Raw genomic sequence first — 23,716 nt, forward strand, 5'->3', positions numbered from 1 at the left:
ATTTATCCCATATGGGCTCAATAAAATTGCTGAATTAGACTAAAAAAGTCCTGCAGCCATAAAATTCTTACTGCTTTTCTGGGGCTACTGCTTGCAAGACAAATTCAGTTGAATTATGTTGAATTGCTGTTTCATTCTTCCCAGACAGGTGGGACTCTTAAGAACCCAGAACTGTAATTATGGTTGAATATAAACATACAACAGGTGGTCAGGACCCAGTAAGAGTCTATAGCTTGAGGCAGTATTTAGGAAACCTGCTTAGTCATGCTGACCAGTATAGCTGTAAAAATAAAATGTTTCCATTCCTGTAAAATAATTACTTTTCCCCATTCTGCAGCCTCTGTATATAGTCAACACAATGAGTCAGCACAGCCTGAAGAGATGAGGAGGGTGGAGAAGGGGATGGCTTAACACTTGAAATAAATTTAAAAACAAAATACAATACCTGATGAATTAATCCACTGAATATTGAAGGACTTTAGATCACACTTATTGGATTATGTACATATTTTAGTGACTAGCTCAAAAAAGAAAAGTCCATGTTTATGGCTCACTCTGTTATAAAGCTAAGGGGCCACTTGTAGAATTCAGTTGTATGATTTCAAATATAGATTTCAATTGTTTCCATTTCCAAAATTCAGATCCAGGTTTAAGATTCATGCTCATCCTTTTAATTTTCTTTATTTTACTTAGTACAAGAAAAAAACATGCTATTCACACGTGAAATATATATCGCAAATTAAACCACAAAACTTATTCCACACGAGCAAAGACGAAAGCTTTACTTTATCCTAACGTGTCCTCTTTCCCCTACGAGAGGCTCCTTTAAACAGAAAGCCTCCCATTTCAAACCTTTTAGCATTTTAAACACTTCCAAACTGGCTAGGAATTTTCACTGGCTCAATTTTTGGACACACAACTTTAAAGAACTGAAAGTGGCCTTAATTTTTAAAAGTTGGGTGCTCCATCCTTCAGGCCCCTGGAAGGTGTTAGAAGTAAGGTGCTTAAGAAACTACATGCCTAAAATTCACTAGTAGTTTTTGACAATGTTAGTTTTTCAAAGTATGAACCGACCCCCTCAAAACATTACATAACCTATTTAAATTTAGAAAAAAAAATTTTCAATTTCAGAAAGTATTGTCCAATGATTAGAATGGGGGAATAGAAAGCTATGCTTTCTGGTTAATGATCTCATCTCTGTCACAGAGTCAGTCTCCCCAACTCTTTTGTTTTCATCACAAGTCTCATGACATTTGGCACTATGCTCCTCACAGTTATGGAGAAAATCTTGAAAAAGTGTTTCTTAAAAGATCACACACCAGCAAGCAAATCAAAATACCTCCCCACCCTTTTTTTCCACATTTTTCAAACCAATCTCATGGCTTTTTGAGCCCCAATATGATGTTTGAAAATTTTTTGACTCCGGGAAAATTATTTAACCCTTATGTCCTCAATTTGTCATCCCTTGTCCTGTAAAAATTGCTTACACAGACCTTGTATGGAGAACACTATGGAAATCATACTGCTTTTCTCCCTGTCTCTCCCAGTTAATACATGGGAGGAAATGAAACAGTAAATAGTAAAGTGAGACAAACTGGAATGATGTTGTAGAACACTTTTTATCTGCGCATTCCTGTTGGTTACACAGCACCTAATGGGTAATTACTCTGCAGCCAGGAGTGTCATTTCGGATTTCGGTAGACATACTTATGCTAGTTTGATCAACAGTGTGGTAGAGTGGGCTGAGTGGCATTATACTTACACAGCCAACCTGTGCTGTTACTCATGTAGCCAGCACTATACTGCTATTTTTAGTCCACTACCTCTAAGTCAGTGCTAGTACACCTACCCAAGTCGGAAATCTCATCTTGGGCTGCAAGGGTTCTAAGGGAATCTCATCTGAATCATGCCAAAGGTGTTCTAAGGAGACAGAATGCATCTGGGGAGCTGCTGGATGGAATCGCAGCTCAGTTCAGTGATGTGAGATGTCTGTCAGTCTGCTGCACCCCCATATTTTTATGGAAATGCGTTTAGAATATGAATATGCATAACTTGAATATGCTTTATGCAAAATGTGGTGTGTAATTTGTCATTGAAAAGCTTGTAATCTGCTGAATGCATATAGTCTATTTGTGTGCATGTGTCATTCTTGCACATGAAGTTAGAAGTATGAAGTGTAAACCTGTTTATTAATTTAATTCTTTTAGTGAAGCCATTAGTGGTATTTAAGGAACTTAATGGCCAATGCCCAAGACAATGATGTGTGAAGAGTCTTATTTTTCCTGTAAGCCTAAACCATGGCTGTTCCTACAAAGACATGTGATCAGGCCACCTGGGACCGGAATCCCTCTTGAATTTTATACTTTTCTAAAGGGGTGGGGAGCGTGGAACAAAGACTTCCTGCCCTGGGGAAATTCTATGTTAGGAACAGGAGGCAAACAACAGCCATCTTCAGCTGGCTTCACAGACAGCTCCCCACCCCAGCAGATACATGAAAGGACCAGGGGTGGGGGACACCTCTTAATAGCAGGGATGGAAATGAGCTGCTAGACTCAGGTCAGAAAGAACAAATCTGGCCTGAAAAATACTTCATCTGTAAGAACTAGGGTTAGAAAAATTGATTTCTAACAACTTCTTATTGTATTAGGCTTAGCTGGCATGTTTTGTTTTGTTTTGTTTATCTTAGTAACTTACTTTGGTCCATGTGCTATCACTTGCAACGACCTAAACCCTACTTTTTATACTTAATAAAATCACTTTGTTTATTGTTAAATGCAGTATGGGTGCCACGGAGGGAAAGTGTAGTATAAAATTCTACTTTAGTTACATGCAATTTAGGATAATGCTGTAATTTAGGACAACGTTGTAACAGTTTACTTGTATCTGATGTTGAACTCAGACTTAAGATAAATGTTGTAAAAGAGTATGAGTGTTTGTTAAAACTAACTTGATGTCGTCTAAATGCTGATATTGTCTCTATGATAATGAAAGCCCCCTGTTGCATGACTGAAGATTGGATGCAAGACCTTCACCAGGCGTTCTAGGGAGGGACCGGGACAGGCGCTGATATGGTTGCACAGCCTCATTAAAATGTGATAAGAGGACATATTGACCTCTCTGGAGGAGGAAGCTGGCAGCCCTCAATGAGAATCAGCATGATGACAGAGTAGATGAGGGATAGTAAGAACAAATTAAAGACATATTAAGAAACTTGAGATAACAAGGATTCTCAAACAGATGCAAAATCCACTGATCTGAGTGCATGAAAACTGCTAGAAGAAGGGTTCTGTTCTACCACAGACTTCAGATTCGTCTGCCACTTCCACTGGGATCTCAGCCCAGGCTGAAAGGAACCTGAACCTGATCCATTCCCATATTTCATTAGCTTGGCCAACTAATTCAAAGCAAGCAACGGAATGGTAACTATAACATCAGCTGGCAAGACAGAGAGAGAGCGAGAGCATATGCTAACTGCTTTTCTACTTTATTTTCAATAAGCACAGCGTATTGCCTTTTCCCCTAAGAAAGATCCTGTGTGCTTCTTATAAGAACAACAAGAGGAACAACAACAGCTCCGCATCTCTCTCTTTCACTGGTAAAGAAAGTGAATTTTATAAGCCTGTTCTGTGTAAAACTTTTATACAGAATAAAATGGATTAATGTGGGGTTTTGAGCCCAGTGGGGCTGTACACCTGGATGCTGTACCAAACTCCTGGGACAGATCCTTCCCATTCCTGAGATAGTGTCAGTGTCTATGTTAGTCTGCTGGAGGCTTGTTACCTCAACCCTGTGCCTTGCTAGTGGAGACCAGAGATACTGGCCTAGCAGGACAAAATGGTGGGGCACTCCAGAGGGTAGGTAGGTGGGCTCAGTGATATGATCAGCCCATCAAATGACAGTCCAAGGGGATCTCTGTGATCCAACTTGTCACACTGGTTTTGAAAGAGGTAGTTAAAAATTCGTGTGCTAAATTCCAGCATCTCAAGTCCGGCTTCTCCTTTCAAGCTGAGCAAACAATGAGCTCAGGAGGAGCTCCTGAGGGCGTTATGTGCCTGCTTTTCTGCTCAGCTGACCACAACAGCAATACTGGCTCTTTACTTGATGTGGCATGCACACAGCTACTGTTTCACATCATTTTCTGATGCAACTGTTCCAACCTTTCTTAAGAACTGTTTTGTCTTTGGGGTGGTTTTATTTTGTTACCTGGTAGAACTGGTATTTCAAGTAGGCAGATACTTCTGTAGCTATTTCAAGTGACTCAGCAGCAGGAGAGAGGGATTAGCTGAATTTCCTTGACCTTCACCTATATTGCAGGCTTAGGGCACTGGGAGCTATGGCCATGGAGCCCCTGGTAAGGAGCAATGGGTGGGCTGCATCCCTCCACAGAACTTCCTAGGAGTGGGGCTGGTTGGGTATTTGGAAACCATCTTGTATAAGAAGCCATTTCACATCCCTTACTTCTGCATGCACACAAGAACCTGTACTTTCCTTGACCTGTTTGGGAATAGCAGGAAGGATGAGCTCTATGGAATGTGTTAATGAACTGTTGGAGTCAAGGCTCCAGCTCCCTAGTACCTGTTTCTCTTTGCTGATAATGGTTTCTCTTTGAGAAGTGATTTACGATTCTCTAACTAATTGCCTCTGACACTGGGCTTTGTTTGTGTAAGGGTATAAAATACTAGAGTTAGCTGCATCAAGCTGCCTTGCTGGACCTGGTTTTACAAGTGTCCAGTTTGGCTCATCTGTTGCCTTATTGAATTCAATAAAGCTGAATGTTAGCCGCCTAAACACAGAGAAGTCTTGTGCTTCAACAGGTATAATCTACATACAAGGGAGAAAATCAAATCAGAATAGGCATCAAGCGCAGGGTCTCTCTTTCTTGTCAGAGGGCAACATTAAGGGAGCACTGGGGGGTTAGGATTTGACATGAATGCTAAAGATGTTAAATATTAAGGAACGAAATTATGTCAGTTGTCCACTGTGCACTGTGCTATCTATACAAACCCAGCTAACAGAGAGCAGAGTTGGATGACTGGATTTATTATCATTACACTCATCCCTCCTCCTGCCTTTTCCTCCCATTGTGAATGAAACAAATATGGTGAAGTCCTGTTTCTATCTAGGCTTTTATCCTACAAAGACCTGTGCACATGCACAATGTTAATTCAGGGGAAGATAAAATAAGCCCCAGAGGCTGGATCTGGCCCCACTCCTCCCCACAACAAACCTTTTAATCTGGCATGTGACAGGACCCCGAGGATGCAGCAGTGCAGAGCTTCAAGTGCTTCCCTTGCCCCCTCAGGAAATTCGCTCTGGAAACCCACCAGTGGGGGCTGAGAAATTAGGCTGTACTGCCCTATCCCCAGCAAAATCTCTCAGCACCTACTCACCAATGGGAACTCAGAGATTTTGCTGAGGGTAGGGACAGTACAACACAACTTCACAGTTCTCATTGGCCAGTTTCTGGCCAATAGGAGCTGGGAGATTTTGCTGGGGGTGGGAGCAAGAAGCCCTCCCACGCAGAACAGAGAACCACATGGACCAGCCTTTGGGCTGGGGCTGCCAGCAGCCAGGGAAGCCTGCCGGCAGCCAGGGAAACCTGCCTGAGGGTGCTGGTGGCCAGGAGCTGCTTAGATAAGTGCCTTCCAGCCACAGTCTACTTCTGGCACCACATGCCGAATCCCTCCCAGACCCTGCACTCTTCCTACACCCCTCCCCCAGGCCAGAATCTTCTTCTGCACCCATTCCCCATCCTGCACACTGTACCCCAGTACCCTGTCCCAGGTGATAACCCCCTTCTTCAGTCAAACTAACTCCCTCTCAGACCTCCTTCTGTCTCCTGCACCCCAGTCCTGTACCCACTCTATATAAAAGTGCAGCCCTCCACCACTTACCAAAATCTTGGACTGCCTGACCCATCAAAAAATTATTGCTCACCCTTGTCTTAAGCACACGAGAGTTCCACTGAGAAAAATGGGCTTGCACACTTGCTTCTAAACAAGCACATGCATAAGTCTTTTCAGGGTCAGGGCCCTCGCGTGCATGCTAGTGGGAGCAGGGCAACCTGATCTATGGAATGGCGTTCCTTGTCTGATACTATTCCAAAACACATCCAGTGTTGTTCCACTGCTGCACCGAGGAAAAACCTTCAAAAAGCCAATCTGTGGACAAATGGCCTGCCCAATCCAGAGATGGACAGTACCTAGTATCACGGAACCCTGAATATGACTGGGACTTTAAACACACTTCCATGCTGCAAGTTAATAATAATGAATATAGCAATTAAAATATGTGCCAGGGTAGAGCATAAGATCTTATTATAATGCTGCACATAATATCAAAGCATCCGTTAATGTTCGGGCCGATAACTGTATTGCCAGCACTTGTGAACTTACTGTCTTTGAATGAAGCAAAATATGGAGTATAAATTCCTGGATTAACAGGAGGCAGTCTTCTCTTTTCATCAATTATTGGTACATCTACTAGATAAACACGTTGGCAGGGTGCTCATAATTTACTTAACACACACTGTCGAATACCATACAGCTTTAAAAGTCCTTCCTTTTGATAGGCGATCACTGTAATATTTTTGTGAACCATGAAAAATTAACTAAGTTCATGTATGCAATGGAAGAAACAGCTGGCATTTATATGAGTGCCATATATAGATTTATATATGTGTTTACTGTGAGCTTCACGGTTAATCATGAAAGAACAATTTTAAATGCAAAAATGTTCAAAAGCCAAATAATGCAAAAGCACTCTGTTCATAGTAAAACCACCCACAAGGAAATTATTGCTAGACAGGGGATAAATACAAGATTAGGTCCTTATTTAGTCTACCAAGTAACGAGTGAGTTCTCGTAGCAACAATATATGCTATTACTGTCACTTTTATTTAAACTTTACAGTGAATACTAGCTTTGGACAAAGCTGAAAGAATGTCAGACATGGAAATGAAAGATCTCCGGCTTGCCACACAACAGGATCAGCACGGATAGTAGAAGTGCACCTTTCCTCATAATGGCCTACCAATACAGTCTCACCTCAACCCTCATCTGTAGGAATCACCTCAAAGAGTAAGAAGCTCATTCTGTCCGTGAACTGAGACATCTAATAAATGCCAGTTGTGATGTGGGAACCTTCTCTGCTAGGCAGTGCCAAATTGTTTCACATGGAACCATCAGCTGGTATGCAGTAGCCTTGAAACCCGCGCATGAAAGGTAGAAGAGAAGAGCAAAGTATTGCTATTACTCTGAGAAGTCTGAATTAGATTCTCTGGGATACAGGGCTGAATTCTAGCTTCGACCCACATCCCTCTAACGGGCATGGGGGAAATCTGTAGGGCCTCAGCGCAGTCTCAAGGAGACACTGTGACTCAGTGAGTAAAGCGTGGCTGCTGTCTGAACCCTTAAGAGGCTGCAGAGCATGCGCTCCTCCTCAGAAGACTGCTCGCTCCTCTGGCATTGGGAAGTGGTGGCAGAACTCTGCCTTCATCCAGTGTGGCCAGTACGGACTGTTGTGCGCACTAACCTGAAGCAGTCCTTCAGACTGGAGCACATAAGGGCTGTATCTCTATCATAGTGCACACAAGAAGGGAAAGCTTTCTGAGTGCTTCCACCGTACAAGGTCCAGCTACAGTGTGGACCTTCTTCATTTTCTCCTGAGTGCGGAGAATGTGACTGCTCTTAATTCTCGAGGGGTGTGCAGGAGGAGTTGAGGAGGCACCTGCCTGGAACACCCACAGTCATAATCTGCCATTTATAATTTAATTGATCATAAAAGTATTATGACTACTCCTTAATCCTGGTACTCCTAGTGGCGCATAGATACAAGGCTCAATTGGCCATCCTGTTACTGAGTAGTGCTTATAATCATGAGCAGTCTCCAGTGAGACACGGTCAGATGGAGAGCTCATCCTCCCCAGTGGAATTTCTGAGCACAGAGAGTGAATACACCCTGGGTGAGAAATGTCACCCCATCATGTATTTATTGCCTGCTATAAATTCAGACTAAAACATCATATATGGGGTTGTGAATTAAAAGTGTAAATATTGTTACTATGAAAACCTTCAGGGAAGTCTCTCACAGGATTTTTTAAAAATGCAGCCACTACAAAATCTGCATCCTGTGGTTTGAAGTTCAGTCAAGTAAGTTGGATGAACTTCCTTTAAGGTCTGCTCAGGGATGAGAAAAGGGATGGTTTGGGAAGACAAGCCATTTGAAAGCAGTTAGTGGGAAACTTTTGTTTTAGCCATATTTAATTGCCTAGGGAAAGAAATCAGAGTAACTCGTGACATTGTTAGAGAAAAATAACAAGCTGAAAAGGATCAGCAAGGAATCACCACAGCATCTCTCTCTCTCTCTCTCTCACATGCGCACACACTCCCCCACTCCAACCTCCCTTCCCTCTCTGTCCCCCTCCCCCGCCACAATTGGTGTATTCTGGAAAATATTTCAAGAAATCCATAAAACACCCTGACTTCTGAAAACCCTAATCCCAAATGTTAATCCCTGAGACTCAATATTAGCAATGCACATGAATGAACCATGTATCTGAAATCTTTAATCTAGCTCAAGATTGGCTTTATGGTCTATAGGGCTTCTAGTAATAACTGATCCTTTGTACCTCCCTCCAAATTAATGTTATAGGGGTTCTCAGTTCATGAACTGAATTTATTCAGGGCCCTCCCCCTGAAACGCAACACCTCAAACAATCACATAGGTTGCTTTTTCACAGAGTTAACTTTAGTCCAGATGCAAATGGATTCACAATTGGAAGGTTACTGGTAGAATTTTTTATTGCTAGACAGCTAGAAAGATACATATTAACATGAGCTGATTTCTAGCACCACAAGATACTGCCATTTTATACACTAAGGCTGTGGGCACACTTGGCCAAAATTTCGCAATGGCCATCCTAATGGCCAAATAGAAGAATATTAATGAGGCGTGGAAATGAATATTCAGCACCTCACTAGCCTGCTGCTGGCTGCGGCACTTCAAAAGTGCCACGTTTCACTTGTGTACACCTTAGCTACATGGGGGTCCTTCTCAAAAGGACCTCGCAGACTTTGAAATTGCCTTATTCCTATCATCGGATTTCGACGTTTGCAGGGTCCTTTTGAAAAGGACCCCCATGTAGATGAGCCACATGCGAGCGAAACGCGGCACTTTCAAAGTGCTGTGGCCAGCAGCATGCTAATGAGATGCTGAAAAATTCATTTTGGCTCCTCGTTAGTATTCTTTGATTTGGCCATTAGCTTGGCCCTTTCAAAGTTTTGGCCAAGTGTGGCCACAGCCGAACTCTTCAATGGCTGATAATACAATGCAGAGTTGCTGAGGGATACTGATAGTTAAACAGCATCAGCTTTTCATTTCATCAAAGCCAAGCCCTCTGCAGGGATGTATGAGAAGTGGAAACATTCTGACAGTGAATAATAATTGGTATTGTAATGATAGTACCTTACCTGCTAATGGGCGCAGAAGACAGGACGGAACAGCAGGCGTTGAGCACCTCTGCAATATATTCCCAAAGTGCCACAGAAAAATTCCAACAGGCAAGAAAATTTAGTAGAAAAGATCAGCAAATGGCAAAAAAGGCAGCTCTGCAAAAGAAGATAAAACAATGTATTGCACATGTTCTAAGATGTGAATTAAAGCTCAAGAGGATGAATAAAGGAGGTTGTGAGCAATAACTGGCCCACAGGCCAGACATGGCTCACCAGAGTTAGCACCTGGCAGGCCACCAAATGCTTTGTTCAACGGAGTGCCCACACATGCAGCCACTTACAGCTCTCATTGGTCAATGTTACCAGCCAACGGGATCTGCAGTAAGCCATGGCTCAGTCCATGCCATTTCCCACACCTCCCATTGGTCAGAAACTGTGAACCACTGTTACTGGAAGCTGCAAGTAGCAGTAACTGTAGACTCTCAGACAAACGAAGTATCCTACAGCCAACAGGGCTAACCCTGAAAAACTGCATTCAGCCTATAGGCCGCCTATGGTGCACCCCTGGAATAAAGGCTCATATTCAATGCACAGAATGGAGTATAGCTCAAAGCTGAAGATAGAAATTCAAAAAGAAATAAGGCATAAGTTTTTTATCTGTGATAGTAATTAACCATTAGAACAATTTTATAAAGGGTCATGGTGGATTCTCCGTCACTAACAATTTTTAAATAAAGATTTTTTCTAAAAAAAATATGCTCTAAGAATTACTTGGAGAAATTCTATTGCCTGTAACTATGCAAGAGGTCAGACAAGGTGATCATAGTGCTCTCCTTCTGACCTTGGAATCTGTGCAGCTGCATGCACCACAATGCTCCAGCGCTTCACACGTAAGCTCAGAAGGTTTAAATTTTCTGGGTAAAGGTCAGTTAGCATCAGTTTCAGCATACACACACAGACAAGCAAACACACACATCCATCAACAATCATCAAAGTTCACAGACAGAAGAAATAAGAAAAATTCTCTCTGAGAATCTAGAGTCAAAATCCAGTCATTTAGATTTTTATTCTTTTTACAAGAGGGCACATATTGACACGTGACGCTGACAATTTGTGTTTATACCGCCTACAAAGCTTTAACATTTTGAATCTCAACATTTCCTGCCATTTAACAAAGGTCTGTTCCCCCACCCCCAATTTCAAGCAACTGTGAACATTTAAATCAGTAAAAATAAAAATTCCAAATACCCAAAATTTGTGCAACTCTGAAAATATAAATTGATAAAAATATATAAAATGGTTAAAAATAAGCATCAATATTATCCATAAAATTTAGCAATTAATAAATATCTGATTGTGCAATTCTAGTTAGGTAGGGTTGCTTGGCTTCTGGTTTTTGACCGAAACACTTTGTCAAAAAGGAACCCTTGTGGCGCCGGTCAGCACAGCCAACCAGGCCGTTAAAAGTCCGGGCTGTGGTGCAGCAGGGATGTGAGGCTGAAATTGGTCCCCTATCTGCTCAGATCTGCATGATTTCCAGAAATGGCTTCCAGGTTCCTTGCAGTGGCCCCATAAGTGCCCAAGGGGCCTCCAGGCAGTATTCCCACTCTGAGTGCTGGCTCTACGGCTCCCGTTGGTCAAGAACCCTGACCCATGAGAGCTGTGAGGGCAGTGCCTATGGGCATAAAGGCAGTATGGGGCGCCTCCCTGGCCACCCATGGATTTGGGATCCACTTGAGGGACCTGGCCACTGCTTCCTGGGAGCTGTAGTTAGTGCTGCTGGGACCTCACACACGGAGGTCCTGTCCCAGCCCAGAGTCCCTTCCCACCCCAAACCTCTCATCCCCGGATCACCACAGAATCCACACCCCTGACCAGAGCCCTCATACCTCTCCTGCATCCAGCCTCCTTTCCCCGCCTGGTGAAAGTGAATGAGGGTGGGAGAAAGTGAGTGACAGAGGGAGAGGGGATGGAGCAGGAGGGGGTGGGGGTCTGAAAAAGCGGCATGGCAAGGGTGTTCAGTTTTCTGCAGTTAGAAAGTTGGCAACCTTATACTCAAAATGGATACAAATCGACACTTCTGTGTTTGACTTTCTTTCTTGCGTTGTCTCCTTTACTGGAAATTGTCTCATTGATACCAATGCTGATAGCTACACCCACTGGTAAAGAGGAGACTTGAGTTTCCATTAGCACACAGAGTGGAAATAATACATGTTTCAAAAACAAAGAGGAGGCAGATGCACAATTAAAAACAGACTGGGATTGTTTGAAAACACAGGCCCAAACCAAAAATCCAAGCTAGACAGACTTTCCAGGTGGGTCTGGCTTTGAGACAGCATCATAAATGTATTTTTAAAAGCTATCTGAAATTCTATTAGCAGCAATGTCAGACCCAGCATTCTAAGCCCTACCCCTCTTGGGTAGATTTTACATTTCTGTTTGACATTGCTTTACCAAAATCCACAATCCCAGTCTGGTTTTCTCTTTCTGTGTTTCATCTATAAAAGCAGAGGTCTGCTATTATTATTATCACTACTAGTATTATTAGGTTTTATTATTATGCCACTTGAGTCATCAACATGAAAGACTTACTTTCTTTTAATGTCCTCTGTTTTGCAGGTCATTGGCAGATGCATATTAATATTTATTTCTGAATTGCTTTCTTCATTGCTTTGAACTTTGTGTAGTCATTTACACCAGTGCAAAATGAGTGTCAAATGGTATTAAGCCAGAATGGTATTAGTTTACAATCAGAGTAAAGTGAATTCAAAAGCAGTGGTTAAACACTATAAACTGTCTTTTAGTAGCATTTGTCAATGACTATACAAGATGCATGGCAATGAAGACTCACACCCCTAATAATTAATAACAGCAATAAGTACAGCAACAGAAAGAAAGCTGTGCTAGTCTATATACTATCAAAATAAAAAAAACAGTCAAGTAGCACTTTAAAGACTAACAAAATAATTTATTAGGTGAGCTTTCATGGGACAGACCCTGAATAAATGGGCCTCTCCCACGAAAGCTCACCTAATAAATTATTTTGTTAGTCTTTAAAGTGCTACTTGACTGCTTTTTTGTTTTAACAATAAGTATATTTATTGTGTGAACTCAAGCTACTTCTCAAGCAACTACTGGAAGATTTGTTTGCATTTTTGTTTTATATTAAAATATAATTTAGAACATTTGATTTTCTTCATATGTAAAAAGAATTTTTTTCCAAAGGGCATGAGTTTTTCAAAACATTGAAGCTTCCAAGCTATGATACTCAAATTTGCCTCCCAAAGTTCTTCTATTGTCTTTAATTCTCAATTGTCAACTGGATATCTGCGAATTTGTAGGGTTCAGATACACAATTTGTATCTACATCTGCAAAAAGGAGCTGTGGTTATAAAGGGCACATCCACAGATTCGTAAAATCAGTGTCTGTATCTGAAAACCAACTTCAGCACATGTATGGTTTGAACATTTTTTTTTTATTTTTTCAGCATGAACCAATTCCATCTTGCCTGTCTGTTTGTCCCTGAGTTGAACTGAAAGTGCTGCACGCACGAGGCCTATTGCCTAGTTCTACAGAGCAATCCCATAGCTTCTGCCATCTGGTGTTAGTGTGTGTGATGTTCAATCCACTGAACAGTGACCAGCACACAAGGTCCTCCATTTCAGTGTCTGCATGGCTGCAGTGGTTAACAGTATGAAAAAAATCACATAGGTATGTCAGGAAAAAGCCCTAGTAGTGATGGTGCTATATTAGCAATCAGTGCCATTTGCAGGCACAGTTATTTTGTTTTATGAACCAGTTCAAGCTATACGACAAAATAACAATTTTGCCGTACCAGCAAACTGTTCTAGTACTAACGAGGTCATAAGCTTAGAGTGTGGGAGAAGGCTGGAATGCAAGCACAGCACATACTAGCAGTGCCTGCCACTTCGGTCCACTGTGTCTACGTAAACACAGATGCTACTTTGTACAGGCGTTTGCTTATTCCCACATGTAGGATGTTTCTTCTGTGGCTGTTGACCTTCCAAAAGGTTCTAATAAACTAGTACATGCTGCACCAAGATAAGCACTTTGTTGTGGCATCAAGGCCGAGGTTAGAAAAAGTCAAATGTGGCCCTCAATCTTTCCACTTCAGTTCTTTCTTAGGCTCCAGCGGACATCAGTGAGCATTAAATCAAGCCCTATGTTCATTTGCAGATGACTATTTTCATGGCAAAATAACTCTGAAAATGAATGTATGCTCAGGATGACATATGAGGATTTCGGTTTTCCTCCTAGAGGAATTCCCTACTTTGTTCCTAAAAATAACAACCAACCACCAATTTTGTTAACTCATGTGAAAAATATTGTTGGAAGCTGAAAGCCTGGCACCACTAAAATCAATGGAAAAACATCCCTGACTTAACTGGGTCCAGAATTACACCCGGAATTAGCAATTCAAGTTGCTTTTTTATTATCTTAAAACCTATTGACTCTTTCCATTCCAAAACCATCTCTCTCTGTCCTCCTTTTCTGCTGCTGTACTGAAGATAAACTGCTCCTGGAGTTTGAATTTTTCAAACTGGTGAAGGTGGAAATCTGAGGGGAACAATTTCTCCTCCAAACTTAGTTTTATTGTCAAATGATCCATCTAAAGAAGGGAGGCGCATAAAGTTTTGTACAAAAACATGTCACTTTTTTATACATGTGGGACAGAGAAAACGAGGCAAGTGGCAAAGATCAGAGCAAGAACTATAAAATCCTTTAAAAGCTAAAAGGAACATTAACCTAGTCAATTGCTAGGGCAGGGGCAGAGGCAAAAGACCTCTCTGCCACCATGGTTTACTTCTCTCTCTACACACCAACTAACTCCTCTCCTCAGCTAAGGCCTCACCTGAGTCCACTACTCACAGCCTCTTTCATAGGAAAGATCAACACAGAACACACAAATAATGGATTTGCGAAAGATAGATTTCCACTGAAGAATTAGTCTGCCAGTGGTCCTGGAACTAGAGGTTCTGGGTATGCTGGTGCAGCCCCTGGCTTGAAGTAGTAACACCCAAATATATGGTTTCTATCATCAGCCTCTCCCTGCCACCTATAAAAGTCATTCCAGTATTGCTGCAGCCTGCATGCAGAAGATTTGTCGACAGAAGAGGCCTTCTGTCGACAAAACTAGGGAATGTCCACACTACAAATGCATTCGGTCTAGAATCTGTTGATAGAACACAACCTTTTTCCTGGCAGAATTGTGCCTTGAAAGTTTGAGGCATAGTGTCTCTGTAGACAGATTCTGTAAGACAGAAAAATAGCACAGACACTCCAGGGGGCCCTCTGCCAACAGAGGAAGTTTCCAGTTCACCTGGCAGTCCTGTTTGCAGGGTTTCTGGTTGGCTGTTCTGTCGACAGAGGGCTGGGCAGTCAGGCTGCTCTCTGTTGACAGAGGGAGTCAACTGGGGTAGCCCCTATTAAGTGTGGACGTGTTCTGTACACAGAGGTTCTGTTTGGAAAGATCTGTTGACAGTGGCTTCTGTCGACAGAACTCTGTAGTGGAGACCCAGCTTTACACGGGTGCTGCTGGAACTCGAGCTCCAGCTGTTTACACACAAAAACTTCAGATTCACATTCGCTGGTGTTCATCTGGAGTTGCTCTTTTGCTCATGCTTGTAACCTACCTACTTTGCACAGAGGACACATGCTGAATCGTTCAAATGCTGGCAGTCCAGCAATGGCTTCCCACAGTTCGGAAAACTTCTCCCACAATTCACTTGGAAAGACTCAGAGTAACTCATCTTAATGCAACACAAAGAACCAATGATTATGCCCCATGAAGTCCTACTGACACGTTGAGTGCCCTCTTCCATTCTCCCCATAGCAGCCATGCGCACAGGAGTTAGGATCACAATTGGAGCGAAGGGTGGTGCTGCCTAATGGATAGAGCTAAGGGAATGGCCAGGCCTGGAGGTTAGTGTGGAGTCAAGAATTGGGAGTACAGGACACCAGTTTCCAGAGTCTGTTTTGAAAACTCTGCCTTTGGTAAAACTGAATATTGATTTCAATGACCTTGGAGTTAGGCCAACACCTAGCACTTTTCAAAACCCACCCATAACGGACATATTCTAATTTAGCTCAATATTTATTTGCTAGCTTTGGGCCTGGTTTTGCACTCAGCCTGCACATTTAATTCACCCTAAAGTCAACATCCCAACGTCAGGTCATTAAAGCTGTGTCTACACGTGCACGCTACTTCGAAGTAGCGGCACTAACTTCAAAATAGCGCCCGTCGCGGCTACACGCGTCGGGCGCTATTTCGAAGTTAACTTCGACGTTAGGCGGCGAGACGTCGAAGTTACTAACCTCAAGAGGGGATTGGAATAGCGCCCTACTTCGACGTTCAATGTCGAAGTAGGGACCGTGTAGACGATCCGCATCCCGCAACGTCGAAATTGCTGGGTCCTCCATGGCGGTCATCAGCTGGGGGGTTGAGAGACGCTCTCTCCAGCCCCTCAGCTCACTGGTGGCCGCATGGAGCGGCCCCTTAAAGGTCCCCTCCCCCTCCCTTCCTGTGCAGGAAGCTGAGGGAATGTGAAGGCTGCAGCCTGCACACGCGGCCAGCCTGCACCACCCTCAGCCCCACACAGCTGCGATGGCTGGCCGGCAGCCCCCGCAGCGGACCCCCCACAAGGGGAGCCAGGGCAGCCAGGCTGGCAAGCGGCAGCGGGGCCCCTCCTGGACGGAGGCCGAGCTGCGGGACCTGCTGGGGCTCTGGAGTGAGGAGGAGGTGCTCCAGGTAATGGGGAGCAAGAGGCGGAACGCGGATGCGTTCGCTCGGCTGGCCGACGGCCTGGCTGCCCGGGGTCACCCTGCCCGCACTCCTAACCACGTCAGGAGTAAGGTCAAGGAGCTGTGGCAGGGTTACGCCCGGGCCTGGGATGCGGCCAGCCGATCTGGGGCCGCCCCCGTCACTTGCCCCTTTTACAGGGAGCTCAGGGACATCCTGGGCTCCCGGCACACCTCCTCCCCTCTGGCCACCCTTGACACCTCGGCCGACGAGCCCCAGCAGGCCCTGCAGATGGAGTCCGCCCCGGAGGCAAGCCCCGCACCCCGGGGGCCCCCCCCGGAAGCCACCCCCAGGACATCGCGGCAGGAGGAGGAGGAGGGGGGCTCCTCCTCCGCAGAATCTGGGCTGCAGATCCTCCTCCTGCCATCCAGGAGCAGCAGCAGGGACTCCGCCCCCCGGGGATCTCCAGACCGTGGGAGCGGACCGACAGGTAGGTACCCCACTCTGGTGGACACCCCTGGGCTTGAGGGGCAGGGGTAAGAGATATGTGTCCAGGGCCCCCCACATGCTCACATGGCCATGGCCCCAAGGACACCAGGGCCATGGCCCTCACAGCACTGCATCAGCCCCTGCCCCATCCCCGGGCCAGGGGGGAGTGGAACCTCGAGGGGCCCCTGGGAGGAGGGGGTGGGACACCCCACAGCAGCAGCATGTGATGGAGTGGGGGGAGTGCCAAAGGGAGACTCAGGCTACATATGAGCAACAAGAGCTGAATAGCTCCCAGGGGCAAAGGAGGATCCTGGGGCTACAGCTGGCAGGTGACACCTCTGCCCTGAACAAACAGGAGGGAGGAGCCGAGCTGGCTTGGAATTGGGGGGCGAGGGCAGGGCCCACAGGTAGAGGCTAGGGGAAGGGAGAGCTGGTAGGCAGCCAGCCTGAGGAGGGGGAAAGCTGCATCCCCGAGGGGCACCCCTTGGGGTCTTCTCCCCACGACGGGTTGGAAGGACTCTCTCTTCCGACAGCTGGTGCTGTCACTCCTGGCAGAAACTGGGCATCTGTGGCCTAAGAAACCTCTCCTGCTGTCAGACCCTGCGGGGTGAAGTGAGAGTCGCTCCCACCAGGGGACGGGGTGCAGGGCAGGGGGACCCCTGAACCCCATCCATCACAGCAGCATCTCCCAGGGACGGGGATGGGGAACCTGCAGCACAGGGCTGGGGGGACAAAGGCCACGGCTCGGGGCCCACACTAACGCCTGTCTCCATTCTTCTTCCCCCCCTCCTCTCCTGTGTCCTGCACCTGCACCATCAGAAGGACCGGAAGAGAGCGCCGGCGAGGCGTCAGTCATCCCGGAGAGCCCTCCGGGACCATCGCTCCAGGGCAGCCCCTCGGCCAAGGACCAACCGGCCCCACGGCGGGCTAGACGGCGGACCCCGCGCCACCAACCGCCGACGGCGACGGACCCCCAGCTGCTGGCCATCCACCGTCGGCAGCTGGAGGTCGCGGAGCAGCACCTCCAGCTGCAGGAGCGGGCGCTGGCCTGGCGCCAGGAGGCATGGGGGGCCAACATGGAGACATTTAACCCCTTGGTGGACTACCTGGCCCCCCATGCCGCGCCGGCCGCAACATCGCCCGCCCTGCCTGCTCCACCAGCCCCACCACCAGCTGCTCCGCCCGTCGCCGTCCCGTCCGCCGTCGCCCCGTCACCCACCGGCGAGGGCCGGAGCGCCGAGGGACCCCTGGAGCCACCTGACACTCGCCGGCCACCGTACCTTCCAGTCCAGCCCGCTCCCACCCAGCCACGGACCAGGCTGCGACCGCGGCGGGGCTCCCGGCCGCCAACGCCCGGTGCCGGGCTATAGGGGCGAGGGGCCCGGGACGTGGCCGCCCCCCTTGTATATAGTTGGACCCTGTTGTTTTCGGCCCCCAGTTTGCCCCGTCCCCCCCATGTAAATAGTTCTCCCCTTTATCCTCCCTGGTTTTCTTTTTATTATTGCAGACAGTTGTTTCTTTGTATTGTTTTATTTTTGTACATATTGCTTTTGTTCAACATTTGTACATAGTTTTTGGTTTGTGGTTCAAATATTTATTTACAGTTAAAAAAAAAAGGTTCGGAAAGAAAAAAACAAGTTTACGTTCAGCCACAAGCGCGTGCTGTCATTTGTCCAGGACAAGTTGGAGGGGGGTGCGATGGGGTTTTCCATGGTGTAGGCGTTGGGGCAGGAGTGTGGGGGAGGAAGGGGCGGGCAAGTAGCGGGCCTGGGCAGAGTTCACCCCGCGGCCTGTTCATCAAAGTGGGCCCGCAGGGCCTCCCGGACCCGGGTCCCCTCGGGGTCCACCTGCCGACTGGGGGCAGCAGGTGGCTGGACGTCAGCCCTGCCAGCCTCCGCAGCCCAGCCCTGGAAAAAGGTCTCCCCCTTGCTCTCGACCAAATTGTGCAGGGCGCAGCAGGCACCCACAATCTGGGGGATGTTGTTGGGGCCTGCATCCAGGCGGGTCAGGAGACATCTCCAGCGTCCCTTCAGGTGGCCAAATGAGCGCTCCACCACCTGGCGCGCATGGTTCAGGCGCTCGTTGAAGCGCTCCTGGCTAGCGGAGAGATGGCCCGTGTAGTGGTGCATGAGCCACGGCCGGAGGGGGTAGGCTGCATCTGCGATGACGCAGAAGGGCATGGTGGTGTCCCCCAGAGGGATCTCCCGCTGGGGGATGTAGGTCCCCGCCTCCAGCCGGCAGCACATGCCCGAGTTCCGGAAAACCCGGGCGTCGTGGGTGCTGCCAGGCCAGCCCACATAAATGTCCTGGAAACGTCCCCGGCTGTCCACCAAGGCCTGGAGGACCACAGAATGGTAGCCCTTTCGATTCAGGTATCGTCCTCCACTGTGATGCGGGGCGCGGATGGGGATGTGAGTCCCATCCAGAGCCCCGAAGCAGTTGGGGAAGCCCAGGGTGGCAAAGGTGGCATCTGGGTCCCCCAGCCTCACGAGCCTGTGCAGGAGCATGGCGTTGATGGCACGCACAACCTGCAGAGAAAGCACATGGGACAGCACCAATGAGGGGTGAGCAGGGTGTGCGTGGCCCTGCCCTGCCCTGCCCTGGCCCCCCTGCCCTGCCCTGCCCTCCCCCCGTGGGTTCGCTTACCTCCATGAAGACAGCCCCGACGGTGGCCTTGCCGACACCAAACTGCTGCCCCACGGATCGGTAGCTGTCTGGAGTGGCCAGCTTCCAGACAGTGATGCCGACCCGTTTCTGCACTGTGAGGGCACGCCGCATGGCGGTGTCCTGGTGCCTGAGTGCGGGGGTGAGCCACTGGCACAGCTCCAGAAATGTCTGCCAGCTCATCCTGAAGTTCCTGAGCCAGCGGTCGTCGTCCCACTCCCCAAGCACCAGCCGCTCCCACCAGTCGGTGCTGGTGGGGTAGCTCCACAGACGCCGGCGTGTGAGGCGGGGGGGGGGCGGGGTGCTGCAGGGGTAGGGGTTGAGCCCTGCTGCCCTGGGGGCATCTCCTCCTCTGGGGCAAGGAGGTGCTCAGCTGCCTCCCGCATGGCATGGGTCAGGGCAAGCCCTGCTCCTGCTGGGAGGGCTGGGTGGACCTCTAGCTGCTGCTGCTGCTGGAGGTCCATGACTGCGGCGCCCGGGGTCTGTGTGCCTATGGCTCCTCAGACCGCGTGCTGTGCAGGCTGAGCGTGTCTGGGAGGGGCCCTTTAAGGGAGCGGCTAGCTGTTGCCCCGGAAGCACTAGTCCGCCCGGTGACCCTGTCTGCAGCTGTTCCTGGCATCCCTATTTCGATGTGTGCTACTTGGACGTGTAGACGTTCCCTCGCTGCGCCTATTTCGATGTTGGGCTGCGCAACGTCGAAGTTGAACATCGACGTTGCCGGCCCTGGAGGACGTGTAGACGCTATTCATCGAAATAGCCTATTTCAATGTCGCCACATCGAAATAGGCTACTTCGATGTAGGCTTCACGTGTAGACGTAGCCTAAGAGACTCAGACTTCAAACCACGCACGGAAAGGCAAGAGCACGGGACCCTAAAGTCAGAGTGAAGCACTGTGGAGTCTCCTTTGAATGTTCTGTCAGCTCTTTAGGGAAGACGTAAAGAGGTCTATGATTGTATTCATCTGAGGAACTTAAGTGGAAGAATTTCAGTCACAGCATGATAGCAGCTTGGCTGGCAAAGGAGGCAGCTCACAGTGGAGAGTAAAAGAAAAGAAAATATGTATCTTGGAACAAAAATATCTGAGCACCTGCCGAGCCTCCTCTACTGTCTTAAGATGCATTAGTAGTGCTGAGGGCAAAGACTGTCAACTGAGTTACCCCCTGCACCTAAGAGCTCTGGCTATTTAGAATTTTTCCCACAACGGTCAAACATATATACAAAGAAAATTACACAGATGGTTATTTAGAGGTTGCAGATAAAACACAGAGGGAGAAGAGAACAGTGAAAAACTTTCCAGTTTTAATGTCTTTTCTTCTCAGTGAATTACAGGCATTGGTGTACTTTACTCGCTTTCTTTGTAGTTCCCCTGCATAGTTGTGCGGAGGAAGGACATAATGTTACCTCTTACAAGTTTTCTCAAACCTCCTGCTCACAGCTGTCATCATTATAACACTTCTCTAAAAGATCCATGGAGCCTGGTGCCCATCTTATGTTGACAGGAATGTCAGATCACAGTCCAATAGACTCTTCCAAGGATTAACATCTGCAGCTAAGGGGAGCTTCCTATCAAGAATAGTAGTATTTCTTAATGATAACTTCATGGAGAGATTAAAGTTTTCATGAAGTGGGAATAACTAAAAAAAACTCACTCACAGTTAACCAAATTGTCCCATTCTTATTCAATTTGCCATTCTCAGTACTTTTGGAAATAAGCAAACATTGGAGAAAATAAGGGAAGGAGAGAAGGATAGTATCCTACGCCAACTAGAAGCCACAGCTGGTACCAAAAACAGAGAGTATCTCGTTTGTAATGGTGAGTAAATGTCAGAATTGACCACCAGTGTCATGCCACTATGAATCTCCTTGAAACAGTTCCATTTCATATCTCCTTATGAACCAATGGATCCAGCAGAATATTCTCTAACAGCTGTTCTAAAGTCCACTGACATCAGTGACTTTCTGGATCTTGTCTTAAGAGTTTAATCTGCTAATGTGTAGGCCCGTACAGTAGTAAAAAATACACCCACATTACACTGTGCTGGCTGCAGATGCTTTCAACCCTTTTCAGTACTTCTGTCAGACCTGAGGAGGGGTTTAGTTCTCTCCAGGTAATAATTTACAGCTACAGACTGAACTTTGCAAGTCTGATGCTCTCCCCTTCTGCAATATCCATGGTCTGGCATGATTTTAGTTAGCCGGAGAACCACTTTTCATGGGTGTGGCCATGTTGCCCATGGTCCCATAAAGTTTGTTTACAGCCACCAGTCCTGGTTCTCATCATTTTGTGCTGTTATTTAACTCTAATTACCTCCAAATGTCTTCTAAGAGCCCAGGAAGCAGTGGAAGTGTTGGTAATGCTGTTAGACAATACTGACCTCACATGGGTCAGCAAATTCTCTGGTTTGACACCAGTCAGGTCCCCAGGGTGCTGGACGAGAGAGGATCAGCCTGTACTAATTATTACTATTAAATCAGCCAGGATATACTACGGACTTCAGGCTAAGAATAATGTAACATACAACAAGTTAGGGTAATAAGGCATGAAGAAGCACAAAGCCATGAGAATAAAAGCATTCAGTTATGCAGTGAGGCAAGCACATATCTTGCTGTTTCTGTTCTGGTTTTTAAAAAAAAATGTCTTTTTGTGGTTTGTGTCTTTTGTTTTCATTTCCTCCTCTGCCTCTTGTTGGCAAGACAGCAGAGCCATGAGCTTTTTGCCAAAGGAGGTGGTTTAGTAAAGGACGTGTGCAGCTAAGAGGTTGCATGAGAGAATGCACCAACGCATGAATGAATGAAATTAAAGGGGCAGCAAGGCTGGTGTCACTGGTAGAGTGGAGCAAGGGGCGCAAAATGGTATCAGATTAGACATGTACGCAGACACTCCATGTTGTAGGCTCTTAAAAGCAAAGATGCCCTTGTAACAACCAAACAGTGAAGGCAAACTTCAACAGGGCAGTATGGGTCAGGGCAAAAGGACAAGGAAATGTTCTGGAAAAGGCTGAGTTCACTTCTGTACTGGTGATATTCTAGGCCTGTTTTCAGTTTTGTTCAAGACAACAGTACAAAAGGCAGCTTAATAATAGGACTTCATGTTCACATACCCTGCAAGCAGAGGTTATACCCAGATGCTTTTAATGGCTAGGAATAAACAAAAACAAAACAAAAAACAATGAACAGCTCGCCATAGGCTCAAATAGATGGTGACTGTTGGTGCCCAGAGGGATACACAGAGATTGCTCAACAAGGGCAAACTGCAAAGAATGGAGCAGGAGCTTTCCAAAACTGGCGGTTATTCTAATAATTGCTTTCCCCAAGCCAGCAGCAAAAGAGCTTCCACTGTACCTTAGTGGTTACCCACAGTTCCCTTAAAAATCCATTGAGCCCTGCACATCTACAAAGCAGAGAAGTGTGGTGCTGCAGACATATGAATGGCCAGGAGAAGCTGCCAGCACAGGTACGACTCCTGGCAGTAGCAGGACCATGAACCTCTCCTTTAACTACAGCGTCTCCTGGGAGTAGAGCCCTGCGAATCATCAGATACTTATTTCTATCCCCAGACATCCACACCTGCAGATGGACATTTGTATCCCTGCAGGGCTCTAGTCATGAAGCCTTGGGCCCCCACCCAGGAAGCCAAGTCAGATATAATGGGGATTGCTAAAAATCTTGTGTATCATATATAAAGCTCCACCAATCCAGAGGGATTGGCCACATTACCTACTAAGTCAATGAATATTTCAGAACTGACCCACATAACTGCTTAGTGCCCATTCTTATTAACTAAACTAAGATTTATTGAAAAAGAAGACAAAGCAAATATTGTGGTTAAAAGATCATTATAAAGGCGGGTATGAATAAAGTTCTGTGATCAATGTCATAGTAGCAGTGGTAAGATATTGAGTTGCAAAAAAACATTTTTCAGAATTAATTCCATAGGTTATATTCCAAATAGCTCATATTTAGAGTGTGTTCAAATCCTTCCACAGGCTGTTGCAGGGACAGTCCAGTACACCTGGAAACCTCAGTCTTATGACTCTAAACGTCTCCTGATAAGATTCAAGCAGACTCGGGATTACAGGATCAGGGCTCTAGAGTTCTTTTATCGGTCTCTGTCCGGTCACTAAAAGCCACTTAAAAGCAGATATTCCTTGGGTGAAAAACTGTGTCTTTGACGTAAACGCACCCTATGTATACACAGTATCAGAGAGGTAGCCGTGTTAGTCTGTAGCTTCGAGAACAACAAGATGCATCTGATGGAGCGGGTTTTTGCCCATGAAAGCTTATATTCCAAAATATCTTTTAGTCTATAAGGTGCCACAAGACTTCTTGTTGTTCTACGTATACACAGA

General features: G+C 46.5%; 1 protein-coding gene across 3 annotated transcripts in view; it reads right to left on the minus strand.

Moving 5' to 3' along the window:
- Positions 1–23,716, minus strand: part of PRR5 (proline rich 5) — a 126,934-nt gene that overhangs the window by 81,660 nt on the left and 21,558 nt on the right. For all 3 annotated transcript variants that reach the window (XM_075003598.1, XM_075003605.1, XM_075003589.1), the window contains exon 2: positions 9,471–9,608. The gene's annotated coding sequence lies outside the window, so the exon portion shown is untranslated. The remainder of the gene's footprint in view (positions 1–9,470; positions 9,609–23,716) is intronic.

The sequence above is a fragment of the Carettochelys insculpta genome, chromosome 1, assembly GCF_033958435.1.
Source record: "Carettochelys insculpta isolate YL-2023 chromosome 1, ASM3395843v1, whole genome shotgun sequence".
Lineage (NCBI taxonomy): Eukaryota > Metazoa > Chordata > Testudines > Carettochelyidae > Carettochelys > Carettochelys insculpta.